General features: G+C 42.0%; 1 protein-coding gene across 3 annotated transcripts in view; it reads left to right on the top strand.

The window, feature by feature from the left end:
• Positions 1 to 7397: 7397 nt before the first annotated feature.
• STARD13 (StAR related lipid transfer domain containing 13) overlaps positions 7398 to 20975 on the top strand; it is a 288293-nt gene continuing 274715 nt past the window's right edge. The window contains exon 1 of one of the 3 annotated variants that reach the window (XM_066175991.1): positions 7398 to 7570. The gene's annotated coding sequence lies outside the window, so the exon portion shown is untranslated. The remainder of the gene's footprint in view (positions 7571 to 20975) is intronic. The other 2 variants (XM_066175997.1, XM_066175992.1) reach the window with 2 other exon arrangements.

The following is a 20975-nucleotide window of genomic DNA, read 5'->3' as shown; positions in this document are numbered from 1 at the left end:
CTCCCAACCAATGTTTCTGTGACCTTATGATATGTTCCTGAGAATGCTCCTCTGGCAAAAAAGATAGGATTATTATTCCTGCAGGAGTCATGTGAGGTGTTGGGACAGTACCTTTTCCATGCATATTGCAAGCACACACAAGCCTAAAATGTGCCATTGCCAAGATGTGTCCACTTGCCAAAAAGAGAAAAGCATGCCACAGTTTTGTGCTGAAAGCATAAAGCCATACAATCTTGGCAAGCATAATGCATAAACCTATGGCTGGCATGCTCCTAAAGGCATCCACTTTCCCTTCTTTTGCTTTGATCAAGGGCAGAAGTAGTTCATCTCTGCCCAGAGCATGGCAAGGACACGTGTTTCTCACAATATGCACACTGGTGGTGAGACTGAGCCTGATCTGGCAAATTCAGTGTTTTTAATACACTCATGGAACAAGGAGATCTTATGTTACAGACAGATTTGAGAATTCTGTTTGATTCTGACAGCATTAGAAGTTCAGCTCTAAGAACAAAGATATGTGGCTGGGGGCTTTGCTGCTCAGGGAGCACAGACTGCAGCCCAGGACTCAGTGATGAAACTCCAGACCACAGGTCTACTCTTGCTCTGTGAGTTCAAGAAACTTGAACACTAAGCCAAAAGTCTATCCCTGGGAAGGTTTAGGTGGGAGTTTGAAGAGTCAGAGCTGTTCTGTTGTGCCGGAACTGGTGTGTGGAGGCATGACAGGGAACTGTCTCACTTGTTGTGACTCATTTACTTTAAGACAGAGATGATCAAGGAGGAGATGAATGGAAACACAACTTCATAAACTAAATTGGTTCAAGTGACTTTTTAAAATACAATTCATTTCCAGAAAGTTTATGCTAGATAAAGAAGTTGGTGCTCTAAGAAGCAGGAATGCTCCATTAAATGGAATAATGAATAACAATATATCATAGCATATAAAGTATGAGCTCTCCAGAGGTGCTGAAGTATGCACCCCACACACACTGGAGCCCTGTTTTGGTAGATCTCATGCCAGTCACTTTATCTCACCTCTGCTTTCAATAGAACTATTGTGATTAGACTGGGAAGAAACAGGGTATCTTTCTCTTCTGAATCTTCTCCCACTTCCACTTCTGAGAGTTTTACGCTGTGCAAAAATTATCTGAGAATGAAAAGGCTGTCCTTCTTGTTCATAGTTCTATATGATGATCTCTTAGATATTCTATGAATTCTTACTGCTATAGCCATCAGTGTCAAATAAGCTAGAATGTATATAGTTGCTTTGGTGAAACAGAAAAGAACAACCATTAACAACAGTGCAGAAAATAAACACACAAGAGTGTCGTTGCCTGCAGTTTAATAATTAAGGAAAGATGTTATCACCAGCAATGGAGCATTTGTCACAACTGGAGGGAAGTTCCCAATGAGTTCTCAAGACTCATTGAGAGTTTTCAGTACTTCCATATTCCTTTTTAAAATTTTTGCCAGTGCCTTGCTGTGGCCAGCTGACAGGGTGGGGGTGGAGAAACAGGGACATTTAGAAGGTAGAGTTTTCTGCTTGTATTTAGAAGGCAACACTGGGTCTTTGAGGGGCACAGTTACCCCAGAGTGGGACAGATGTAAGCTTCACGTAAGTTTCCCTCCCCTGGGAGTTTGTATCCCTTGTTCTGAAATTGTGCCCACAGAAACTTCTGAATAGTTTTCTTCTAACATTGACTTGAGAAAAGGAGATATGCATCATTTGGTAGGATTTTATTTTTATACTCTAAATATTGATTTGTTCCTGCTTACCTCTTGCATATCTACCCCTTTGGAGCCATACTCTATAATACATCTTCACCTCCAGCTCCCCGTGGGATATTCAAGTCACGTTCAGTCCCTCCATCACCCCCACAGTTCCTTCCCTCCCACTATAACCTCTGGAGTGCAGCCAGTTTAAGTTCACACTCTATAATTGACTGGAGGCAGCTTCAGTGAAAGGGGTTAGATAATAATTGGTTTATTTCTGAGAAATGGAAACTGAAAAATGTACGGGTAGCAGGGGAGAAGTGTGTTCTGGCAAGTACATTTCATTAGACTAATTAACACATCTTATGAGCATTCAAACCCTTTCCAACCAAAATGCCCTTAACTTCTATGTCAGGGCAATAAACCTCAGCAGTCTGAGTTATCTGAGTTATATAGAAACTGAATTCCAACTGTGCAGTGTTCGCCAATGCAGTGATAATGTCCAAAGCCCCCTCTTGTTAAGTCTCCCATGCTTTGTCATTGAGTGAGCTGCATCAGGGGACTTCCAGGCCTTCTTGTGTGACCTAATCAGTGTCCAGCCTGAGTGATGGGATGATGGCAAGAGGCAGCATTCCTGCAAGATGAGGTGATGTTGTCACCAAGTGGAAATCTCAAACTGAATTGCTATGAAGCAAAGGATTTTATGTCACTCCAGCAAATTCAGAAGAAAATGTTTTTTTTCATTTTTTGGGCATGTCAGAACACTTCATTTTAATCTAACTTAGTAAGAAACCTAATGTAGATATCTTCCCTAAGAATATTTTTTTAAAAAATTGGTGTCTTTTGATATGAAAAATGAAAATTTCAAGTCCTGTAATTCTGACTTGCAATGAGAACAAACAGGGTAATGTCAAAATATCCCACTGAATAATTTTTTTTTCATTCTCAGGTGTACTTTTGGGGAACTGGGTGGAATGACATGTTTCTATACTAACTTTTTGTAATATCTGTTAACCCTGAGTCTATTGGTGCAAATTTAAAACAGACCTTTCTATCCCAAAGTAAAACTGGCATGTAGCCTTTTGATTCAGTTACCAGATGGTGTATGGTATTTATGAGAACAGTTGTTAAATGCTTTATAGTGTGACTCACCACACTGATAGCTGCTTATTAATGAAAACTGGACAGTGCTATCACAGTTACAAGTGCTCTGTTGTTGAGCAGAGCTGGTTGAGCTGATTCATATAAGCAGTTTCCATCAGAAGTTCAGTCAGAATATTTGGATTCATTCTCAAAGTGCTGGTTTTATGCAGCTGAAAACTGCTAACTTTACTGGAAAAAGTCTTTTAAACCAGAACTTTGACCTTACTTTCTGGGAGTGAAATGCAGTCCAGCATTTAATTATATTTATTTTTAAAATTAATTTATGACCTGGGTGATTCTTCTAGCTCCTAACTAAAATTATGTAGGGAAAAATGAAAAATATTTGTTTTGCTGATATCATTATATGACATATTAATCAGACCAGCTGGAAGGCATTCTTGCCTTTTCTTGGTGTAAGTTATGAAGAATTTTAGATAGAAATTTGTTTTTCCCCATTTTCACACTCTTAAGAAATCATTCTAGGGCAACATGATAGGATTGAATTCAATTCAGGTATTATTAAAAAATCCTTGCTATGAGATCTTTGTAAAACACTGCTTATCAGTTATTTCAAGAGCTGAAAAAGTACTGACAGCATGCCACACATTTCATGAAATTAAAAGGATCATAAAACAGGCCTAAACCAAAAGACCATGAAAACTATTGCAAAGACAAGTAGGTATAATTGTGAAACACTTATTTAGTTGCCTTTATCTTGTCAGTTTTTAGGTTGCTTTCGTTTGCTTTTGAGTAGTAAACCAGCCCTAATGTAAACATGGCAGCTGAAGTGGCATCTGTAGCCCTGCTACCGCTTGCTGTAGCTCATGTGAATAAAAATAAGCCCAAATATACCTGAACTAAAATTACAGACCTTGTTCTCTCTGGCTGCTGCATTGCAGATGGAGCCCACAGGGAATAGCCCCTGGCGGAGAGAGTTATACAAAAGGTGCACGATTTAACTTTTTTTCCAGGATCTGTAGGGAGTCAAAATTCCTTAAAGTACCCAAAATACACCAGATGGAGGGCAGCCCTGAATTGTCCTCTGATTCTTCATCATCTATGTAGAATTTCACTTATCTAAAGTTACAGTTTGGATTTAAAGGCATCCAAGAAAAGAGAGTGGTTGGAAAACAGCAGTCTGGTGCAATGCCAGAGGCTCACAACAAATCCAGGAGAATTTTACCACTCCCCTGCTGCTCCCATGAGTAATCAAACCTTATTTAAATTCTCTGGAGATTATTTTTTTCTCCTCCAGCTCCCTCTAAGTCTTAGTAAGCATAGTGAGATTCCAGTGGGATCCTTAGCAGAGTAAAGTACAATTTGTGCCGAAGGCAACCACGCAGCGTCTGGTGGCAAAGGTTGGAGAGACTTGTTGTATTCACACGATGTTGCAACAGATTTCTCTTTACTCAGACGCCTGTTTGCACTTTGGCCTTGGGGTAATGCATGGGAGATACAGAGACAGGTACCAGTGTGACCTTCTCAGTGACCACTGACCCAGCAGCCACCTGTGACTGGTATTTCAGGCAGGGCTGAAGCTCCTCCTGGGCTCTGCATTTCTGCTGCAGAAGATCCCACCTTTCTGGCAATGGTGTAAGTTGGATTCCTAGGTACCGCTGAAGGTCTCATCCTGAGACTGCAATCACAAAACTGTTTGCCCACACACGTACCTGGCTGCCCAGGGATCTTCATGCAAGTCAATGAATTTACCCAGGACAGTGAATTATGTATAAGTGTCTTTGACAAAAGGGGACACAAAGGTTTTGCAGCACAAAACACTAGTGATCCAAACAAATGTGACAAGTAAGAGGGAACAAGTATGAAGTTTAGAACTGGCCATCTCAAATGCAAGTTTGCCTGAAATTCTCAGTAATACGTGTTTAATTTCATCCAGCTATTGCCCTTCTTTAAAGAAAAGAGAATTGAACTTCCCTCTGGCCTTTTAAAACCAAACAAAGTCTGCAAACTCCACAGGAAAGAGCAGCAAAAAATAGGGGGTCTGGAGGAACTGATTCATGAGGGAAAATATAAATAGACCTTGGTGAAGTGGTGGCTCAGAGGCAATGTGATAAACTGATAAATATTTGCGGGCTCTAAATACCGAGGAGAGAAATTTGGTAGGGCACAGGCATAATCATGACTAAAAGGAGAGGAAAAAAAAAACACATTCTGGGAGTAAAGGACAGTTCAGTGAGATGCAATACAGCTGGGAATTAACAGATGGCACACCTATTCTGCAGGGAAGAAAGTTCTGATAAGTAAATAGGCTGAGAGAGATGTCAGGACTGTCCATCTCTCACTGCTGTGGTAAGGCGACTTTTTAAATCTCAGCCATTTATGTGTGTGCATGCTTAGCTTTCAAAAGCTGGCTTGGCTGCACATTAAACACCATCTATCAGCATGATTTTCCCAGGGCCAATGCAAATTTGGGTGACCTGTACCACCCCCTCTGCAGCCACAGCAGGCACCCACAGGCAGAGGGCTCAGGCAGCTCTCCCATGTGCCAGTGCAGATTCACGGTCCCACTTGTCACTGACATGTGGGCATGGGTATGGATGGGGCAAAACTGTCTCTCTGGAAGGTCTGACCTCGTGTAGGACCAACAAATGAAAATTGAAGAAAGACCCTGTGAAAGCTTGTGGTAAGCCAGTGAGCCTCTGAACAGGTCTCTTCCCTAGCTGTACAGGGAGATTTCTGCTTAGGCTCCCCTACATCACCCCAGCAAGGTCTCAGACACAGTGGAAATACCCGTTTTACAAGGCTCAACTTTTTTTTTCTTCCGCCTTTCCCCCCGAAGCGCTGCCAGACAGTGCATCTTCTCCAGCAGCAAAAGAGGTCCAAGCTTCGTCCCAGCCCCAGGTAGAGCCAGGCAGGCTGACCTAACTCCACCCCTCTGCCCAGCCCTGGGTGCGGAACCACGATCAGGATCAGGCAGGAAAACCTCCCGCCAGCCTTCCCCCAGCTGCTCCCACCTCGGAAACCTCTGAACAAATTGTTCCCGACTGGGAACGAGTTTGCTCCTTGTTGCAGATTTGCAAAAGACTTTCCACACGGCGAAGACGGTCCCTTCTGGCTCCTCCCCGCCCCACCGGCGGCCGATGAAAGAAAGCGCTTCCACCAAGGTTCTTGGCTCTTGCGAACGGAGAGTTATTTCCTGCTTGGGGTGTGCTGGCCTTAGCCTCTGGAAATGGGAAATTCCACCCTGAATCCGGCGGGAGTTTATTCCACTGCCCAAATTCCGTCCTGTCTCAGTGACATTCTGTGGGAATTTTTCCCCTGAGAAACCAGTGGCTTCTGAGGGTGGAAAATGGAGCTTTGTCTAGATTTTTAACCGGCGTGGTTAATCCACCATCGGAAAACATTGTAAAATGACCTTTTAGTGAATTACCAATCTACTAAACTAGAAATTAGAAGCAAAATTAATTTGATTAAACCAGTAAGTTATTCACAGACTAGAGACAGGAGTATTTATTACAGCCAGCCCATTCTAACCTGCACCCTGAATGCCAAAGTCAGGCTATCTGATCAGGTAAAGCTGCTACTCTGAGTTAATAAAGCTAGCACTGAGGTTATGAGAGGTGCGAGAGGGGAAGGCCTTTAGGTCTCTTACTTCAGCTGGAAAAGGCACGGATTTTGCACTGTGTGTTTACTGGTTTCCCTTCCCAGCGTGTTGTGACTTGCCCTTCCAGGAGTGAAAACAGATCTAGAGATGTCAGTTCAGCACACTCACCTATGTACTCTCGGAGTTTTTTGGCTTTGAGCGCTGCGTTCCTGCTGCACTCCCAACCCGCATTAGCAGACGGGCACTCCTCTCAGCCCGGTTCTGTGCCAGGGCTGAGCACGCTCGGAGCAGGGAAGCCGGCGGTCTGTGTTCCTAAGTACGATTTCTAAGCGGTTTGCATTTAAGTGTCGCCAAGTTAAACAGATGCGAGAAGAAAATGACCTCTCTGGCGGACAGGCATAGCGCAAAGCTGCGTGTGGGGAGCTTGCACAGAACCACCGGGCAGCTGTGGCAGAGGCAGGAGGAGCAGAGAGCCTGTGGGCAGAGAGCCCTGCGGCATCAGTACAGGGGGAAAATCCCAGGTGAGGCTGACCCAAAGGGTTGTTAGGAGCACTGCCCGCCCCCCTGATACGAGGGGCTTTCAATGCCCAGGACTTTCCCACAGGCACGGTTTTCCAGGGATAAGGTTTGGAATATAAACCTCTAAACGGGGTTAGAATAACAACTGAGAGAAAAAGTGAAGAAGCATGAAATATAATGGTAAATATAATATAATTAAAGCGTTAAAGAATAACGCCAGAAGGGGCAAGTCACAACGCCTGGCCCCAGGCTCTGGTGTCCCTGTGGCTGGTGCAGCAGGAGCAGTGGCCTGTGAAAGCCTCCCGGGCTGGGCTGGCCTGGGGTCGCCCGGGCACCTCCAGCGCGGTGCTTCAGTGACACGCGGGTTCATCTGGCAGCCGTGTCCCGCACAGCAGATGCTGCCCGTGGCCGTGACCGGCGTGCAGGCGAGCAGCATTCCACATGTGCTCCCGGGGTCTCCCGATTGGTGTGCTCCGCTGAAGGGGCTGGTCCTTGAAGTCAGCTCCTGTGCCTGTGACAGATGATATTTTTATGCAAGAAAACAAAACCAGGATATCTGATGGACTGTGTTATCTTTACAGACAGCTTGGAGCTACAGATGCAAGGCAAGAAGTTTTATGCTTGAACTTCAAAACTGTGAGTGGAAATTAAAAGCAGTTTTAAATGCCTCCCTTTTTTATTTTTATTTCGTGTGTGCATGTATGTGTGTTTATGCAACTTTGCATGAAGTATATATATCTGCATAACTTCATTATCAAGCAAGCTGTTGTGAATTCTCCTAAGATGAAATAATTATTGCTTTGGAAAACTTCACGAAGTGTTAGCTGCATTTACAGCTGCACTAATATATGTGTACACTGAGGAAGAGAAGGATGTTCTTTTCAAGTGAGTGCAATTATTTTAGTTGGAAATGATTTCAAATCATCTTTTCCACTGGAAGATCTGTTTGAGCAGGACTAGTTGTACTGAGGGAGAATCTCCAGGGAGTTATCGGCAAATGTCAGGTTGGTCTGTGTGTTTTTGTTACAGGCACATTTGATGTTTACTTGTGTATGGAGAGGGATTAGGTAAAAACCTGCTGTTACCATTGTGTGGCACTGCACTTGCTGGATGAAAAATCTGTTGGTACCAGGTGTTAGAAAGCTGGCCAATTAATGATGATTGCCGGAAATTAGTTTAAGAGAATATTGTCCATTATGATGCAGATTTACAGAACTAATTCTAACAGATACATTGCACTAGCACAGGAGGATCATTTCTGTTGCTGAAACATTAATAACCTGCTCTTTCTTGCATAGGAATAATGAAATGAATTTCTATGGGAGAGCTCTAGGTGTCAATACCCAGGCCAGGAGTCCAAAACTGAGCAGGAAGTTTGCCACTCCAGGCTTGTGATATTTTCACTTCCCTATGGGAACTGTCCAGGATGGTCTAAAATGACCCCTGTCATCCTAGAGTGTTATATTATATACAAGCTTGTGTGAAAAGAGCTATATGCTACAACTTTCCTTGATTCACTTTGATATTAGTGCAAGCTGAGATATGTGCTCTAAAAAGAAAAGAAAAAAAAAAAAAAAAAAAGTTGTCTTAAATCCTCTCTGGATTGTTCCACAGCTCTTTCTAGCTACCCAAAACAATCCAACACCTTTCTCCATTTAACATACATTTTCCTTAGTAAGTAAGCATGTTTCTCTTCTCTTTTTCATGTTTCTCTTTTTTGTCAAAGGTGTTGCATCAGTTTATAAATTTATATTCTGGTGAGTCCAGGTGAAATCCATAGGTTAAGTGAAAATTGTGGGTAAGTGGCATGTTACTGCTAACTAGGTGTAGCAGAAACCCCATCCCTGATGGATACATCACCACTTATTCTCGGTCTGGATGCCTCCAGATCATGCAGCAACACAAACAGCATCCAGATGAGGTGTTGGCATATAAGTGCATTTCTGCTGCATTAGTCAGAGCACATAAAATGGGATGATACCAACAGTACAAGAGGTAGTGAGGCAGTTCCATCCATTGCCCACTAAAAAGTAAATGTCAGTATTTCTTTAACAAATGAGCTGCTAGAATAAACCTATAACTTTTTGCTACTCTGCTGTCATTGGTTGCAGAGTTTTTGTTGCACCACTGACTTCTCTAAAGTAAGATATACTGTATCATCAAGCCCTGCTGAGAATTAATCTGAACTTATTGGAAATAATACAGTGATGACAAATTTCCCTTACCTTGATTCCTTTTCTCTGTCTTCTGTGGGTCACTACAGCAGGGACAACCTGGGTTTACCCAGCAGAGCGTTTTTCCCAAGCCTGAATTTTGCACCAACAGAAGAGTGTTCCCACAGAGAAAATCATGAAACTCAACATATTTTGGCCAGAGAGGCCTTCTTAATTGATGTGGAGGAAATCCTAAACAGAAGAGTCCTGCTCATAGATGTATAATAAATTAGTGTTCTGTGTTGAACAAATTGAAGCATTTATATTTCAATAATGTTAAAATCAATACATTTTCTTTTCACTTTCTAAAATAGCAAATGAGGCTTAAAATCTAGGCACATATAGAAATGCATTTCAGCAGACTGTCTTTTAAATGCTGATAAAGTCCTTAAACTAAAGGGCCTCTATAATCCTTATAATGTAAAATGTTTCCTCTTCATGTCACATAGTTTGGTTCTTCTTGTTCCTTTAATTTGGCTGTATTTTCTCTATTAGGTATTGCTGCCTAGATAGAATGGGCCAGATTCTCAGCTAGCGAGCATGAATAGAGAATAACTTCATTGAAGTCAGTGACATGACCCTGGATTCATTCCAGTGTGACCAGAGTTGGAATGTGGTTCAATACAGGCAGCTGCCATCTCTGCCAGGCTGGCCTAGGAGATAAACAAAGAGTTACAGCAGTTGTGTGTGTTGCAGGCAGAAGGATGGTCCTGCCAGCTCTCAGCTGTGCTTTCTCCTCCAGCTTCTTCCAAAAGCAAAGATTAAACAGAGCAATCTCACTTTTGTTCCACCAACTTCAGCTTTGTGTCTCCAGTCTGTGCAAGGTTGAAGCTAAATCCAGCTACGTGCCTTCATACCTTGTCTGACCCTTTGACATCTATCTTAAGAAAGCAAATGTGTGTGTTATTCTTTATTTGCTTTCCTCCTGCTCAGAAAGATTTTAGCTTTTCCTTGGTAATTTTTATGTTTGTGGTGTTCTGTAGTGGTGATGTTGTTTTAGGAAGCTTGGTTTCTTTGCTGTGAAAGTGCTGTTCCCTGTGATACTCCTGGAAGCTGCTTCCCCATTCCTGGAGAAAGTTCTGGTTTCCGTCTCTGTTGTGTGATGATAACCACACTGTTCCCATGGCCACCTACCCAGCATAATAATTCCCAGGTCTTTGTCGTGGAGAGACTAATGAGATTATTTTGTATTATAGGTGGGGCTTCCTTGCAACCGTTTTGTTTTCCCTGTTCTGCACACTAGGACAGTCCAGAGCTCCTGCACTACAGAGAGGAGAGGTTTTGTGTGGCTCTCTGCAGGCTCTGTCCTATCTCCTGAGATTCATCCCAAAGGCATTAGCTGGCCTTGTTTCAAATGGGAGAGCCAGCTCTGACTGATATTTCTGGTCAGAAATACCCAGTTTATACCTTTCTTGCTGCAGCTAAAGAACTGAATTCTGTGATATTTTTACCAATAGCAATTCATCTCAGCTAGCTGGAACTGCCAAAGCTACAAAGGGTCTTAAGGGGACAGCTCCGGATAGGCTCTGGGGCGAGGCTGGTTTCCTAGCTACTCCGAAGGGCAAACAAGAACGTGATATGTTCAGATTTTAAGGAGTTCATTACAAATGCTACCTGCTGTGAGGACTTCCAGGAACACACACATCTCTAAACATTCAGTATCACCAAGAAATAAACATACCAGCAAGGCCAACAGGCCTGTTCTTCTTTGGTGTTTCCCAAGTTCCTACAATGAAGTGTGTTCGTATCTGCCACTGAAGTGGGGATTAGATGAAGTTAAGACTCAGCTGAACTGTAGCTAAAATAGTTTCTTTTGAAGTACTTCTTATCATTTCATATCAGATATATTTTTGCTACATGGGCACGTTCTCAACAACAGCACTCTATTTATCAAAAATAACTTAATAAATTCTGTCTGTATGGGCACAAGGTTTATCTTAAAAAATACTTATATGATGTATGCAACCTAAATACAAAATTTTTATTAGTTTTTTAATTATAAAAACATTAAAGTTTTATAAAATCTTACATTTTATAACTATTTAGTATTCTGTAGCATTTTGTTGCTGATAATAGCAACAGGCTCTTATTACAACATAGCTTATAACAGCAATAGTGGAACAAGTAGTTCCACTCGGAAACTAGAAAAATGTGCCTGGTATTTTTATTTTTTAAATGAATATTCTGCTTCCACAGGTGCATTTGTGAGATGAGGTTATTTGCTGTGCAGTTCTGCTTCCACAGGTGCATTTCTGAGATGAGGTTATTTGCTGTGCAGTTAGTCAACAGGGGTTATGAAAATGATCATAAAGAGAAGTGAAGAGAAGCTGAGCACAAATTAAAGAGTCCACAAAGTCAAGGAGCTCTGTGGACTTAGAAGATAACACCTTGGTCACAACACTGCTAATATCTCTGTTTTTTCAGGACTGAGAAGTATCACACTATACTCTCATAAAAGCTTTGCAAAACTGGGGCCTTTGAGTCACCTGAGAGAAGCTGTCCAGAAGCAATGTGTGAAAGGAAGGGAGTTGAGGGCAAAGGAAAGCACTGTAAAAACAGACTAGTGCTAATACAACATAAATGTTCCTTGAAGCTGAAAATGAGAAAGCACAAAAGCTGTCAAGGGGAAAGATGAGGGTATGAGTAAGAGTCATGTACCTCTGATGTTTTTTGCCCTTTGTGCTTTGTGTCTCATGCCTTAGGGTAAATTAATAATACTCTGTTTTGAAGACAAATTAAGTTACTTTAATTAATGCATAACACATTGTTTTGAAGACAAATTAAATTACCTTAATTGAATTGCTGGTTGTGGGTTCTCAGGGAAAAAAAACCCAGCTGTATTCATATGTCAAAGGTAGGGATCACACATGTAAGAGGAATGTGCAGGACTGGAGGGAGGTGCACCACTGAGCAACCCAGACCACAGGCTCTCTGGCTTCATCCAGAAAAATTAGAGGGATCCCAAACACTGTTGATCCCACAACCTTTACAGCCACAACTGTCTTTTTCAACATTCAAACCCCAGATGCTTTAGTGCCCACTCCATTATGTCCTGAAATTACAGCAGTCTGAGTGGCATATCTAGACATCATAAAAAAACCCCAACCTTTCTCAAGAGTTTTTGTATTATATGGAACCAGAAACTGATGTGGTTTCTCTCTGTCCCTCTGTGAAAGAAAGAGCTAAGAGCTCTTTCCCTGGTATGTTATTATAGTGACACAAATAGGTGAACTAAATATATTTTAAACAGGGAGCATTTAAAGACTGGTTGTGAAAAAACAAGTGGGACTGACTCTAATATTTTGGAGTTTAGCCAAAGGAAAAAAGAAATAATTTTGGATATTGTCTGTCCTTATCTTAAGCTGAAACTTTGAAAATTCTAATCTGTATCTTTATACCCTGATATGTATCTTTATACTGTGTAGTAGTTTAAAGGCAAAACAAATGAGAGGCTCCAAGTCAGAGATACAATTTAATAGGAAAAAAAAGGAAAGAAAGTAAAATAAAATCGATGCAATAATACAAAAGACCACTGACAGAGTCAGAATACAACCTGAGCGTAGTGATGGAAGCAGTCCAGATGAGGTGGTCTTCCTGAAGCAGTGATCCTGTAGAAAGGTCTGGTAGCTCGGGTCCTCTGGGAATCCAGTGAGTAAGCGCCCCTCTGCTGTTCAGAGTCTCAGCTTATATCCAGGCTGGAATGCTTGGTTTCTCCCTCTGGGCGGAGCTTCCCACAATGGGATGGTGAGTCATGTGATAAGGCCTGATGGGCCCATTAACAGGAGGTAGTCCAGGAGGGGGTTATCTGTGAGCTGTGTAGCAAAGGTGCTGATGGCCCATTAACAGAAGATAAGCCAGAGTGGAGGAGGCAGGGAGCACTGCCTCACCTGGTTTCAACAGTTCATGAAGATGGTGATAGAATATACTTCAACCCAGGACATACTGTTATATTCTTACACTTCTGTTCATGTCTTCATACCTATTTTTATTAACCTGCAGAATTTAGTCCCACCTAATTCTAATTCTTGGAAACAAATATGAATTTATCTTTTGTGCAAGGTAGGATTGTAGCTTTGATGTAAATCAAGAGCATGTGTCTCAAAAGAAAATCCAGGCAACTGAAATGGAAAATAATTAAAGGCAACATAAACACTTGCAATTTTTAGACACTTTCTAATGTTTTTATGGGTGGCTGGAGGAGAGTCTAGTTTTGAGCTGAGCAGTGCTGCAAATCCATTAATCTAATGGGAACAGAAATAACACATGATTAAGGTGCCCTGAAACATTCTGTAAACTCTGCTGAGAACTCCCTCCTGTGTAATTTCTGCCTTTGAAATGTTCTGCACCAAAGCACAGCAACAGCACCTGCAGGCAGCTGAGGCTGGGGAGGAAAGATAAGGATGCTCTGCCCCTTGTTGTATCAAGAGAGCAGTATCAGGAAGGAGGACTGTGACTGTGTTTGTTGGAATTTGGTAGGGGTTAGGATTTAGAACATTGCAAAACTCCGTGAAAGCCGTGATGCCAATATAGGATCGGGATATCAGTATCAGCATAGTCTGACATGCCTAAACACAAACATCATTGTTGAGGATGCCTGTGCTGTTGTTATTTCATCATTTTAATTGCAATAATACCTAGAGGTGAAGCTGTGCTGTGCCAGCCGCACGCAGTGCATGACAATACAGCTACAAGTGTCTGCACTCCACTTGTTCTGCTCCACTTACAAAAAAATACCTGTGACCTCAAACCTTGAGGTGATTTAAGCAACCCTGCCTGGCTGCAGGGCAGAGGTAGGGTATAAAACCCCACCCACTCTTCATGCTAAATCTGAGGCCTCTCTTGAATGCCCCATTTTCCAAAGGCCTTTCTGCTATTTTCATGGAGGGAAGAGAAGATTTGTTGTCTCTGTTGGGTCCTGCTTGCTCTCTCTATGTGGGTGCAAATCCCTGCAGGCTGGGGAGTGACAGTACCATGTCACGCCAGGCCCAGAGCCAGCACCCTCACCCCTGAGAGCATCTCACAGGCTGCACAAGGCACAGCTGCACCTCCTGCCTACAATACCCCTGATCTTAGCAAGAGGGATCCCAGGTGATACTCCAGCACTCCTTCATAGGATCCTAGAATTAGTGGAAAAGTTTGGACAAGGTCTCTAAGGCCATTGAGTCCAGCCATTAACCCAGCAACGTCAAACCTAGCACAAAACCATGTCCCTAAGTGCCACACCTACGTGTAGAGACAAATGAAGGAAAAAGAAGGGGGAACCTTCCTGTAACAGTTTCTCAAGTGTGGTGGAAGAGCATTGTGTTGTCTCTCAGGCAATGTTGCACACAGTTACTCCATCACCCCTCCAAGGAATTCCGGCATTAAAACTTCAACACCTTAAATTATGCTGTTAGGGTCAGGAGCTGTGATGCCTCAGGCAGGTATCCAAGCCAGCCATGCTAAAGCTCACACAGAATTTCCAAGCAAGTAAGTAAAAATAACATTCCTCCTCACATTTTTGGCTCTTGCTATCTCCATTCTGACATGGATTAAGCAAACACAGAAATAGCACCAGCAGGAGATGCCAAAGAGAAGGATAGTGTAGTGAGGGACAGTGACTTCAAATGCTGCCAGTGATTTCAGTGGCTGCTCAATACTGAAACAGAGAGGAGGAGCATTCCTCTTGCAGGTCCTCAGTACAGTTTTCAGTACAGGTTTTACAGTACAGGTTTCTGCAGCACTGAGGTTGGCAGTTTGTCAGTGATAGGTCTGCTCTTGATTGCTGCTCTTCACTGGCATATGACACCTTGGGATGCATGCACTGTCCCTTTTGTTTACATTTTGAAGGTGACTTTCATTTACTTTTTCCCCCAAACTTTAATTGCCAAATGCTTTTGAGAAACATCTCCATGGAACTGGGATGCTGCTCCATATCCTTTGCAAGTGTAAATTAACTAATCTTGCAGAAGTAATTGACAGAAAAGTAATTTCCCTTTGTCATGACAAAGTGTATTGTAGTGTGAGAGTAATGACTACAATTTAAGCAGCTATGAATTGTGCATTGGAGATTCCAGAACTGAATATTGCTCACAATGAAATTTAAATTGCATTTCTTCTGCATCTAGCTGTTTATAAATAACACTGCAGTTACAGCCACAATATACATTTTTGTCATCAATTTCTTATTGCCACTGACAATAGGAATAAAAGATCTAGCTAGCTGATGGCCACTGCAATAAATGGAGGTTAAAGTACTCTTTATTAGGCTCAAATTTTGCTAGAAATGGGAACAAAACCCTAGATACATGCACAGCATGAAGTGAAAGTGCCTTGAAAATTTAAGCATTTAGCAGCTAGCATCTCTTTCCATAACTATTAATAAAATTTTTTTAAAAAATTGAAAAAAGTCTCATTGAACTTTGTCATATATATTGGGATTTTGATACAAATTTCTGGCTTGGACCTAACTGTCAATTTACCTGGCAACCATATTTAGATGCAGAAGAATAGGTTGTTTAATATGCACTGTGGTAGCCTGCAAAACCTGTTGGATCCTGCAAACACAAGTGTTTGCACCAGTCTGCAGCAAACTCTACATCTTTCAGTGATTTGTAATGCACTCTGTGTCTGCATCCTTGGTGCAACAACCCCCTCTGACCGTGCGTGCTGCTGGCATCCTTTATTTACAGTTAGCTTGTGAGACTGATCTTCCTGTGCATAAGGTTTAGATAAAGACAGTCCTGCTTATGGTTTTGATATTTTTGCAGCTCATCAGCACGACAGAGCCCACCAGCAGTCCTCTTTGATCGTAACAGGTCTTCCTAGAGGGTTAGAACTCAGGTCTGGCATCTTTATGTGTTTTACTATGTGTGGACATGAAATCTGTGTGGACATTTCTCAGCAACATCCAAGCAGGTTAAGCTGCCCATGCTGCTGTAGTCTCTGTCATGTCCTTGCTGCACTTTGTAGGTGAGCAGGGGCTGTTCTTTTCCCCAGGGATGGTGATGCTGGAGCCACAGGTGGGAGAGGCCAGCCACATTTGTACGGGGAGCCTACTGGCCTCCAGTGCTCTTCCTCCAGCTCAGGTGCCACACACATGTGCCCAGAAACTCTCTGCTTCTCGGAAATGCTTTCTCTGAGGAATGCAGCACTACCCAAATGGTAGGAAAAGAATGCAACAACATCTTTTCTTTGTATATATTTAAAATGTTTTTGATTGTTCCACACTTGAACCATTGCCATCTCATTTCTCACAGTTTTTACAACAGCAATGAGACCTCAAGACAGGGTTTCAAAGAGGAAAATGGGGTGTGTTGAGGCAGGGCCTGGGGTTACTAAATCCTGCAAAGGAGGTGACACTAAGAGCTGCAAAGCAAAGCAGACATGGGCAGTGCTTTATGATGTGGGTTGGCTCAACTAAATGGAAATGAGTATCCATTACATTTTTATAAACCAGGCAAAAATAATCAGAGGTAGAGATAAACTAGCTTGAGTGTGAGTACAAGCTCTGCTGCATACTCCTCCGTGATAATGGGATAAGTTACAGATATAAAGACTTTTTCTGCAGCCTGTGAATTAGCTGGCATGGCTGAGTATGCAGGATTTTAAAACATACCCTGGTTTTCTAGTGGCCCTCACAGAGAATGAGTTAAGGATTTGAAAGATCAATGGGAAAAAAAAAGGCTGAAATAGCAACACAGAAGCAAATGAATAATTTTGCGCATGAGAGACTCTCCTGTGGTTTTTTTTGCAAGCATCCCTAACACTGTTTTCTGCTCCTCTGACCCTTTCTTGCCACTTTGTAATTTTATAGAGGTACAAATATCACAACTGGCTAATGTCTGAGAAGAAGCAAAGGAAATAAGCATCCCTGTGCTGCCAAAAAGCATAAGAACATGAGTAATGGGAAAACTAGTTTTATGTGACAACTGGTGAGGATTTACCTTGAAAAAAGGAATACTCAATCTGAAAACTTAGACCTTTAAATTGGTTGTAATTGAAAGCCACTATGGTAGAGCAAATTGGAAATCTTTTAAATAGTGGCTAAAATATTTTTTCGTTGAGTGAGACCTGCATATTAGCTTCAGTCTGAGAATAAATATTTTGAGTAAAGAATTTTTTGATATAAATCTATAATTACCTTTTTAATATTGCTGCATTCATCTACTTAGCAAAGACTCTGACTTTATTAGCTATTAAATCATCTGAAATACTCTATTATCAAATGCTTAGGGAGAGCAATGTCTCTGTCAGAATCTGCAGCTGTTCGGTTGTGTGTTTAATAACCTGTTATATTTCAGACTCTGTAGAAATTAGTCACTGAAACTTCTCTTCCTTTCATCGACCCCCAGGTTAAAGATATGGTCACACTAAATCCTTTTTGAAGCTAGCTTCACAGAATGTTTGTCCTCGCCTAAGATTTAGATTGCCTCAAATTCTCTGTCAACAGCCTGCATCCCTCAAAAGTGTTTGAAAATTTGTTATTTTAAGGTCATGTCCTTGTGTGTGTGATAGCTTAGGGGGACTCTGCCCCAGCCTCAGCAGAAGCAGCAACAAGGAACTCCTCGTGCTGTGCTTCCAGAGCTGCAGCACCCACCCAAGGTCTGGCCAGCAATCCTATCCAATGATAAACCTCCAAACTGCCAAGAAAATGATGGAAATAAGGCCAAACCTGCCAGTGAGGATGCAGCCCTGCTGAAAGTGGGATTGATTAATTTCCAGTCCCTCTCCTCTTTTTTTCCATGAGGTTCTCTGCTGGAGGCAGCCTCAAGAAATCTTTCTGTGACCTGGGGAGGTATTATTCTCTGTGCTCTGGCCAGCTCCATTTCTTTTCTCCAAGAGACACTGCGGGGACAGAACGACTATGGGAAAGTCTCTGGAAATTTGTCAGGGCTTAGAACACATGCAAAAATGTTAGTGACCATGTACCTGGTTCTCCTGGTAGACCTCCATTAGTAAATCCCAGATCTTTTCTGCATGTGAGGTGTCTGTGGCTGAGTTAGTTAAGGAGGCCAGCCTTTGTCAGCTACGTTATTTATCCAACAGTTCCAGGGCTGTCACCGTCAGCTTGTAAAGCCAAGATAGCCAAGAAAAGCCTTCTGAGGAGCCCATGCCTTGTAGGCCATTTCAGTAAAGGAAGAAAAACACTGGGATCCACAGAAGGGAGGGCAACTCATGGCAGTTGTCATTTAAAATACCAATTTATACAGCTGAGGAATGAAATTACCTAGTATCTAGTTCCTCTGCCACTGACATTCTCTCCTTTGCATTCCTTTGCCGTGAGCTCAGTCTGCATCATCTCCCCCACACTGTATCATCTCCCTCCATTGCCGATCCCAGATGAGGCCAGCTGAAAGGCAGGGAGCACAAGGGAAACAAACTGCAATCTAAGACTGCTTAGTGGGTTTCTCAAGCATTAGGACTCCAGGGAGGAGACATGGCTTACAGTTGGTCAGGGAAGGTTCTGCAGCTGCCTGGAGGTGGGAAAACAAAACAGGGTCATTATTTTTACTTTGTTAATGAGACATCAGGGTGGGTCTCTACAGCTGGAAAGACAAAGGGTAAATGGAAGTCAGGCCTATTACACAGATTCAACAGATGTCTCCTAGCCTTCCCGGAGGTGATGGTAATGACAGCAAATAGTTCCTAGCCCAGCCTACAGTGGAGGCTTTCTATGGTAGGAGGACTTTGCAGCACAGTCACTGAACAGACAACAGATGGCTTCACAGCCCCACTTTGCTCCAAACTCACTTGAGGGCTGGGGAGATAAGGTGACAACAGGTAGATGTAGAAATAAAATTAAAAAAAAAATACAAAACAGGTAGATGTAGAAATAAAAAGTAGGAAGAAGAAAGAGAAATGAAAGTCCACATTCACTTAACCATGGTCAGATGAGCATGAGTTGCAGGGTACTACAGAAATAGGTTTTGAAGATGTTATTTTGAAGATTGTTACTATGTCAGCTATGTTAAAAGTTAAAATTTAACTATATTTGAAGATTTTTACTATATAAATATATAAAAGGTTTTTTAAAGTTCGCTATCTTAACTTTAAATATGAGGAAAAGGAAATCAGGGAGGCAGGTGTTAGTCTGGAAGTTGACTCTGCTGCTGTTAACTGGGAAAAATAAGGAATAGTCAATCTCATAGTTGTAAGTTTTCATAGAAAAGATGAGGTCAGAGCAGGGAAGACCAGAAGCTTGTGTCCATGAGGAGGATAAGAGAGGATGGCAATTTGATCTCCTGAAACCAGGATGTGAAGAGCTGTGTTTTGTATGGATTAAGATGAGGTGGTTCAGAGGGTGCCTGAATATTACAATGAGTGCTGGCCTAACATTGCCAGGATCTGACCTTCACAGAGCAAGATAAAAGCATTGGCAGCCCAGAGAGAGCATCCTTGTGGTGGTGCTTCATAGGCTGTTGCATTGTTACAGCAATAAAATTAAGGACAAGGATGTCCAACCAATGTTTTAATGGCACTGCATCAAATGCTAAACAAGTCAGTAGCCCATTTACATCATACTGAAGTGCAGTCCAAATTATTGTAATTACTTTTTTTATGAAGATTAATGTGCTTTTTGCCTTCAGGTAGTGTCCAGATTTCCCAAGTCTGGTCCCTGTACATTTTCAAAGCTTCTGCTCTCTGTCTGGACTTCCAATTTCTTGAACACCTTTTCTCCTTTTCTTGTTCTGGATCACTTTCTGTGCTGGTCACTCTCAGTGCCTAATGCACGTGTTATCATACTGACTATGGCATGTTCTCTGAATTCAAATTCTTCTTTAAAGCTCTTTACTTCTGGGTAGGTCTCCAGGAAAAACTGGCTCATATGACTTTCATTTATCCCAAAGCATATCCTTGCTCAGGTTCAAGCACATCTGTTTCACATCTCTTTATTTGATGTCACTTCTCAGCCCTTCCTGCTTTTCTCCTTCCTGCTTCATTGTTTTAATTCTCTGTGTTCATTTGATGTACTGTGTCATCTGTGCCAAAGCTATTTGGCCCAGTTCTCATCCTAATTATGGACATTTACTCCACAAAGATGGAGTGAGAGCAGTTTTTCTGGTGTTGCCGACACACCAGGACCTGAATCTGGGTTTGATTTCTTTCTTGCAATAGCATGTGTGATTTTGGCAATATCATTGAACAATGAACCTGCTTTCATTTAGAGTACTCAATACCAAATGTAAAATTTAACAACAATAAATTCTGGGGGAAAAAAACATATTGTAATTGTCTGTCTGCAAACGATGTCATCTGGCAGACAGGAGTCACTAGAGAACCTCCTTACAATGCAGTCATAACTAGGAACAAGATGGACTTCTGGTTGTGTAAGCCATTGAACCAGTGTGATAGACAGCATAACCTTCAGCAGCCTACAGCAGGGAAGGCTTTAAAGACTACATTTATTTTGAAACCCTTAAAAATATTTTTAAAGTTCTCATCTCAGGAACAAGGAGGAAGACTGGGAATTGGCACCTGGAAGTTGTGAAGCTACAGGAAGGAATAGCATAAATCCTTCAGTTCATTAAGGGCATAAATACAGCTTGACTTTCCTCTCATGCTTCTTTTTCACCTGTTATTCAGCTCACTGAAGCTACAGTTTCTGCAAGCATCACACTTTGGCTGAAAAGACAGCATGGCTTCTTGCCAGATAAAATGGCTTAAAGATATTTCTATGCTTATTTGATTTGCTGTGAATGGACAGAACTGCCTGTTTTTTCACCATCATGTCCTCACATTCCTGCAGCAAATCTTTCTTGTTATGCTCTGGGTCTCCCAAACTCCTTGCCTCTACAGGTTAGGGGACACTGAAAAAATGTGTAACCCTTGAGAGTGATGACAGCTTT

The sequence above is a fragment of the Chamaea fasciata genome, unplaced genomic scaffold (genome assembly GCF_029207755.1).
Source record: "Chamaea fasciata isolate MVZ Bird 193981 ecotype frontalis unplaced genomic scaffold, bChaFas1.0.hap1 SCAF_2, whole genome shotgun sequence".
Classification (NCBI taxonomy): Eukaryota; Metazoa; Chordata; class Aves; order Passeriformes; family Sylviidae; genus Chamaea; species Chamaea fasciata.
Note: the sequence above shows the minus strand (reverse complement) of the source record. Positions and strands in the feature narration are given on the sequence as shown.